This window comes from Alligator mississippiensis, chromosome 16 (genome assembly GCF_030867095.1).
Source record: "Alligator mississippiensis isolate rAllMis1 chromosome 16, rAllMis1, whole genome shotgun sequence".
NCBI classification, from domain to species: Eukaryota; Metazoa; Chordata; order Crocodylia; family Alligatoridae; genus Alligator; species Alligator mississippiensis.
This window is the reverse complement of record NC_081839.1, coordinates 6,902,704-6,909,508: the sequence shown is the minus strand read 5'-3', so window position 1 is coordinate 6,909,508 and position 6,805 is coordinate 6,902,704. Positions and strand designations below refer to the sequence as shown.

Here is a 6,805-nt window from a genome sequence, read left to right as displayed (position 1 = left end):
CCAAAAAGCCTGCGAAGAGGTGGGGAGTGGACCAGCAGCCCTGTGCGAGACTGAGTGGGAGAGGGGGAGGACTGGTTGGAAGATGGGGCAGTGAGGAGTTGGTGGGAAGGGGGCTGTGGGGGGTTTCAAAGGATTTTTCTTTTTCTCCCCAGATCTTTGCTTAAACTTTCCCTCTTAGTTCCTCCCCTCACTCCCACCTGCCCGCCCCTGCACCAGGCTGAGCAGTTCTTCTCCTGCCTCGATGCCTGGCTGTAGACATTTCCAGGCTGTGGTCACATTGCCTGCTACATTTGTCATGAAGCCAACCCAGCTCTTGTTGTCTCTTTATGAATCGATGCCTCCAGCCCCAGCGCCATCTTGGCTTCTCAGTTCTGTCCAGCCTCCAGTTTCTCAAGGTGTCCCTTTGGCAGCGAGATGCCAAGAAGAGGGCACAGTGTGTCTGCGAGGGCTCCACCAGCTCCCTATGCAGTGGGGTTTCCATTGACTTCCCTTCTGTTACTCCTGATTTATTCCTGATTCAGGCTTTGGGCATCCATGAGTGTCGGTGCAGCTCTTCCCCTTCAGTAACGGCCAGACACTTGCATCAGAAGTAATACATCTGGAAAGCTGAGGTCATGAGAGAATGACAATGGACTCTAGCCATACTCCAGCAGCATAGTGGGGCCACAGAGGAGGCAAAATGGTCTCTAAGGGGACCTCTGCTAGCACAGAAGCTGATCAGGGTTGGCGTATATACAGCTGTTGGTATCGAGGTAGGTCTGAGCCCGGGATGGGGGCAAAAGAGAATCTGCTGCCCACAGGAGGAGGGAGGACTGGGGATTTCTGCTCCAGCAGCTATGGGCATTGGAGTAGCCCAAAGCCCCCAACCCCCTTGATCAGCCTATATCATGGTACACGCACACGTAGCATAAGCTATAGTGGCTCCCTTTTCTGGGCTGACCCTTCTGTGCCCCCCCACGAGATGTGTAAAGCAGCATGTGTCCCTTGGAGACCAGGTCCTGTTTGTATTAGTAGTGCTAACGCTGTGTCTACCTCAGCCAGAGAGGGGATGTGATGATGTGATATATCTGCGTGCAAGATTGTACCGAGCATAAATACCAGCGTCGGAGGAACAGCCCGCCATGAGCCAAGAGAAGATAACTGCAGTGGAAGGAAGGCAGTGAATGGGGGATGAACAACAGGAGGCCTCCACTTCCACCAGGGAGCTTCTCCAGGCAGTGGAGCTAGCTCCCAAGGGAAGTAGCGGGAACCCCAGTATTTGGGCATTTAAATGCACCTTTGGGAACAGCTCTGTAGTGGCCAGGCAGGTATGGGCCAGATGACTGAGTAGGGGCTGGGGACAGGAGGCCCTCTCCCCAGGGTGTCTTCCCGAAGCTGTTGTGCTCACTACCATAGTCTTCCTCAACGTCAAGGTAACTTGAAGGATGCTGTGCTCCTCAAGCCCTAAAATTGCCATGTTTTCCGCATGCAACATGTGCACAGAATAAAAAAATGCACCTTGTATTTGAAAGGAAGGAAAAGAGATCTTCCTTGTAGTAAATAAGTAGCAGCAGCAGCTAAGGAGGTGAATCTCGTGCAGATTTTGCATGCACTTTTGCTCAGTGAGGCAGAAACTGCTTTTGCCACCTTTCCATTTCCAGTAGCTGGTTTTGGAGGAAAAAGGAGCATGTTGTACATGTGCATGTATGTCAATATTGGATAGGCAGTGCAGGGATTTGCCTCAGCAGTTCAAGGGGGGTGAGGGCATCAACTTGGATGGGCTCAGGTCTCTTCCAAAATGTTTTCCCCTCCTTGCCTGGCTCTCCCCTGGCCCTGTCACCTCTTTGGTGACTTGTGGTCCAGCTAGTTTCTCCCTATGATTGCAAAGCATAGTGCTGTCCCATCAGCTTTGCTCATCAGGAGATGATGAATAATAGGCAGAGGGGTGCCGTGGGAGGTGGATTGTGCGAGAACCGGTGTGAGACAGCAGTCGCACGTCCCTTCACATCCATGCCTGCCTAGGCTCCAGCTCCCCAAGCTCCAGCTGATCAATGGGTTTGACAGTGACCTTTCAGACATCGCTTCCTCTCGCTCCCTTCCCACACGCCTGCCAGCTCAAGTTAGTTGTGCTCGGGTTGAGCTGCCTCCCCCTCTTCTTTAGAACAACGTGGGACTCCCGGCAGGCCAAGCAGCCTCTCCTGTTCCCTCGGGCAGGGATTTACGGCAAGTGTAGAGTCAGAGAAAATGAGGGTTGGAGGTCACATCTAGTCCAACCCCCTACTCAAAGCAGGACCATCCCCATCTAGATCATCCCAGCCAAGGCTTTGTCTAGCTGGGTCTTGGGTAGCCTGTTCCAGCACTGGTAACCTGTTGCAGCATGCTACAGGCGCTCTCCAAAGGCAGCGTTGTGCGGGTTGGAGCCCAGACCTGTGAACCAGGCAGCCTGTGCTCCCGTCCCAGCGGTTCCCCAAGAGTGTGAACGAGTTGTTGGCTCATTTAATGCCTCATATTCCCTGGCTATAAAATCTAGGCTATTCCCAAAAGCCCTGTAGACAGTAATGCTGTCACCCTTGCAGCCTCCCGTACGCAAGAGCATTATTACTTCTTCTTTCACAAAAGGGAAGATTAGAGCCTTACACTGATTTTCAACATCAGAGCTAAGCCTGGAGCAGGTCTCTGGAGTCCCAGTCCAGTCTCTGGAGTCCCAATCCAGTGCATGTCATCACAAGGTGACACTCAACTGCCTTTCTAAAGGGGCTTTGGGAGGTTGATGACCCTCGCTGGATTAAACATTAGCAGGAAAATTAGAAAAGAGCTGTCTATAGCTTGTAGCTGATAATGGGCTGTGATGCATTCTCTACCTCTGCCATTCTCCTTTTAATTCTTCATTTTCCCTTTCTCTGGTCTAATGCCTAGCAGCGCCCTTCCTAAAGGATTCCCCTTAAAACTGCCGAGGGGCATGGATGTCAGCCCTCCTGGGTGAGCAAGGAAAAGGGGTTGAGCACTGGTTTTGGCTTCCATGCAGGGAAAAGACTAAAGAAGGGCCCCTTAGTGTCCTGAGGCTCTAGGTTCAATGGAGACAGGTACAGGGCTGGAGGGAGGGTTACAACTCTCATCTTGTGCTACTCACCCGGGGTTCAGGGAGGACCTTTGGAGCTCAGATCCGGGCGCCAGCTGGTCCAGAACATATTGACAGTGGCCACTAGTATCAGATGAAGGCACAAGAAACTCCCCAGAGGACAATGATGCCAGAACTCTCCCAGATGGGGACGCGTTAGCGGGGAAACCGCTCAGGTTTCTTTCTTTGTTCCTTTTCCGAAGCAGCGGCGGTTTTGTTCCCATCCCCTTTCGGGATAAGGTTTCCTGCTGGAAAAAAAGGGATCTAAAGAAAGTTCCTTAAATAAAAAACCAACTATGGTCTGTTCCCAAGGAGCCCAGATGAGTTTTCCATCTATCGACTCCTCTGCGAAATCCTATGAAATATGAACCTTCATTTCTACCCAGGAGAACTTTTACAGTCTTTTCTCCAATGCCCGAGGAAGGGTGTTTGTGCCCAAAAACTTGCAATTAAAGATTTTTTTTTTTTTTGGGCAAAAATCTGGTTGGTTTAATAAAAGATATCATCTCTACTACGAGTCCTGCTTGCCTTTTCCTCTAGACCAATACGGCTGCAACCTGCATACCTGAACCAGTGATGAATTTCTTGGTGGGTTTATATAAAGACGGCCTGAGGGATTTTTCTGGCTTTTTTTTTTTTTTGCCTCGGAAATATCAGGGCTGTCATAATATATTTTCCCTGGCTTTGTCAAAAAAACTCGGCGGGTGACTCAAGTGTAGGCTGGGAGCTTTCTCAGCCATTAATTGAAGTTCAAGTTCATCCATGATTGAAATAGAAACCTACACACCAACTTTGTGACATACGGGCAGGAGCTACACCCTTCACCAGGGAACTGGGGATTGCCACAGCGATGGCTTTTCATATTTCGAGATGCAAACAGCAGCCCAGAAAGGACAGGCTTGAGAGCCACCAGCTTATTTTGCACCAGCCATCCTATGGTAAGAACCGCTCGTAGCCGCTGCTGAGCGGGGCTGGACTCTGACCAGTGATCAGACCAGAGGTGAAGGCTGCATGCAGGCTTTTGCAGCTTCCCTAACCCATCCATGGTGGGGATTTGGGGAACTGAAGCAGTAAACTTCCAGTGAGCTGAATTATTTTTAATTTATAAGGAAATTGGTTTGCCTCCCGGTGGGAGATAAGATCTTTAAATGCACCCGCTGGAAAATTGCATTTTCTAATTGTCTTATTTTTTTGGCTATTATTTTAATACTGTGCTGCTGGGAAGCCTCTTCATCACCTCGCCCTGTGCAGAATGGCGGGTTATCTATAGCATCGAGGCCCGTTATTGCTGTTTCTCTGAGTGATCTCATTGCTTTGAGTGGCTGATAAAAGTGCAGCGCTGGAAATGAAGGGCTGTTCAGGTCTGTGGGTCTCCATGATTCAAAGCACCCTGGATGCTCACTTATGTGGGTCAGCGTCTTGTGATGGCTGCTCCAGCCTCTTTGAGCAGGAGGAGATGGTGTTTGTGATCTAGCTCCTACCAAAACCTCATTGACTGGGGTGGTGCCGTCCAGGATCTACATGTAGACTGCGATGGTGATCAGCTTTCTGTTGCAACACAGCAGTAGTGAGGCCTGGGTTGTGGGGGGGGGAGAGAAGGAGATGTTAAGCATAGATAGTGCGCTGTTTGCAGAAGCCGTAGCAGTGTTGTCACTGGAGCTTTATGAGACATTGGTACATTTTTAGCAACACTTAGTGATGAGCTCAGCTAGACACCCAGGAGCTCAGAACCTCTCCTAGCTTTGTAGACATTCAGGTCTGGAAGGTTTTAGATCTGAGCATTAGGCAACAAGCACATTTGCCCCACTGCTGCCCTTTGCCCCCTGGCTGAGAGCTCTCGAGGGAGTGGAGTTAGAGCCGTTCCAATCCCAGGAGTCCTAGGAGCCTCCTGGATGAGGTGGGCTGACCCCATGGGGCTACGTGACACATCACTGATTCACAGTGCTGTCATGCTGTGATGATAGGAGGATGCAGGAAATGACCAAGTGCAGGGTAATGAAGCTGCCCCCTCTTTTTTGGCCAACAACTGCTCCCCCCTCTCCTTGACCCTCCTACCTCTCCCCGTTTGCTGAGCCATGTAGCTGGCTGTGTAGGTTTTCAACCCACGATGAAAGAACTTGTGAAGGCATTTGCAGTTTGGACTCTGCCTGTCTGAGAAGAAAGGCAAGGGCTGTTCAGTGCTATGGCTGAGGTTGCCAGGCCAGCACTGGGGGATAGTCAGGCTGCTACAATGGGGCTATGCACCGGCTTGAAATCCATAGGCCTTTCCAAGGCCAGAAGTGTGTGTGTGTGTGTGTGTGTGTGTGTGTGTGTGTGTGTTTGAACTCCATAGGCCTTTCCAAGGCCAGAAGTGTGTGTGTGTGCAATGAGGAATCTGCCCTTTCCAGTGGCATCAATCGCCTCTTCTTGGCCCTGTGGGGTCATGATGTATATGACTCTGCCCCTGACACAGCTCCAGGACTGAGTATTGCCCAGACTGGGCTTCAGACCAGAGATGTATGGGGACAGCACAGGGGGAATAGTAAAAAACCTTTGTAGTTTTGCTCTCATCGGTGCCTCTTCTTTCCGGCAGAGGGCAGCATTAACCACTCATTTTGCCTTTATTCCCTACCTGAAGGCTCTGCAGATGACTGGCTCTGTGTGAACGACCCAAATATTGCAGGGGGCTGAGGGGGCTGCCTTTCCCATCTTCTCTGACTCTCTCGAGGATGTGGTTTCAGCTGGCTGTGCTCTGCTTTACCCTCCTGCTTACGCCAGCACTTGATATGAGCTGGTGCTGCATGGAGAGGGGATGTGTGGGCTGGGATACAGGAATCCAGGACAGTAGAAGTGACTCCTCTTGTTCATCTCCCACATCTATTGGGTTGGGGCCGAGGAGGATACTGGAGGCTGGGGAACATGGAGAAAGCCCATGTCAGGGTGAAATATTAAGGATCCCCAAAAGATTTTAGTGCCCCTTATGTTGTTATGTAGACCCCGGGGTATGTGGGTGGGCGATGCTTTGTCCCCCAGTGCTTGGATGGGAAGCGTCTCTTGGCAAAGGTGACTGGGTGGGGAGAGCAGCTCATGGAGCAGCCTGTTGTTTCAGACTCCCTGCATCCCTGGGAGCTTGGGGAAGGGGTCAGTTCCCAGGTGCATCTATTTGGGGAATCAGATGACCCCCATCAGCCCTTACCTTTGAGCAGCCAGGAAGTCTCCTAGTTGGGATGGATGAGGCTGTATAATGGGGAAACATGTAGGGTTTCCTCTCGGAGGCTGGGGGAATAAGGGAGTCTGGCAGAGCCAAGAGACCTAACCAGGAGCTCAGACGTAGAGACAGTCAGTTCTGCAGCTGCCAGGACCTGCCCCTTGGGGGGGGGGGTGGGCAATGAGATGGGAGTGGGGGGAAAGGACAACACGATCCAAGACCTTGGCAGGCAGCTGCTTGGCAAACCAGACCTAGAGGCCCAGCAGCAGGCAGCTGTGCAAGTGGGGTGAGACAGAGGCTGGTGCCTGGAGCAGGGCAGGGGAGAGAGCTAATTAACTTCACATCCTTGGCTTGCTTTGGCATTGGAGATGCTCGAAATCCTGCAAACTCTGCTCTAAGTGCTGGGCCAAATAGCCCTGGGGGGGCTTATGGAGTTACGTGCCATGACGGCTCTGGCTTTTGACAGAGTCTTTTTCAAAGCATCTGATTAACCTAAGAGTCCCAATAGCTCAAGAGCCTTT

At 51.4% G+C, this 6,805-nt stretch overlaps 1 long non-coding RNA gene across 1 annotated transcript; it reads right to left on the bottom strand.

Annotated features, from left to right (window-relative positions):
- Positions 1–4,179: 4,179 nt before the first annotated feature.
- Positions 4,180–6,393, bottom strand: LOC109283705 (uncharacterized). The gene is made up of 3 exons (XR_002090977.2): positions 6,273–6,393; positions 5,709–5,986; positions 4,180–4,671 (listed from the first exon to the last, which is right to left on the bottom strand). It is a non-coding gene; the product is annotated as an uncharacterized LOC109283705 (long non-coding RNA).
- Positions 6,394–6,805: the final 412 nt, after the last annotated feature.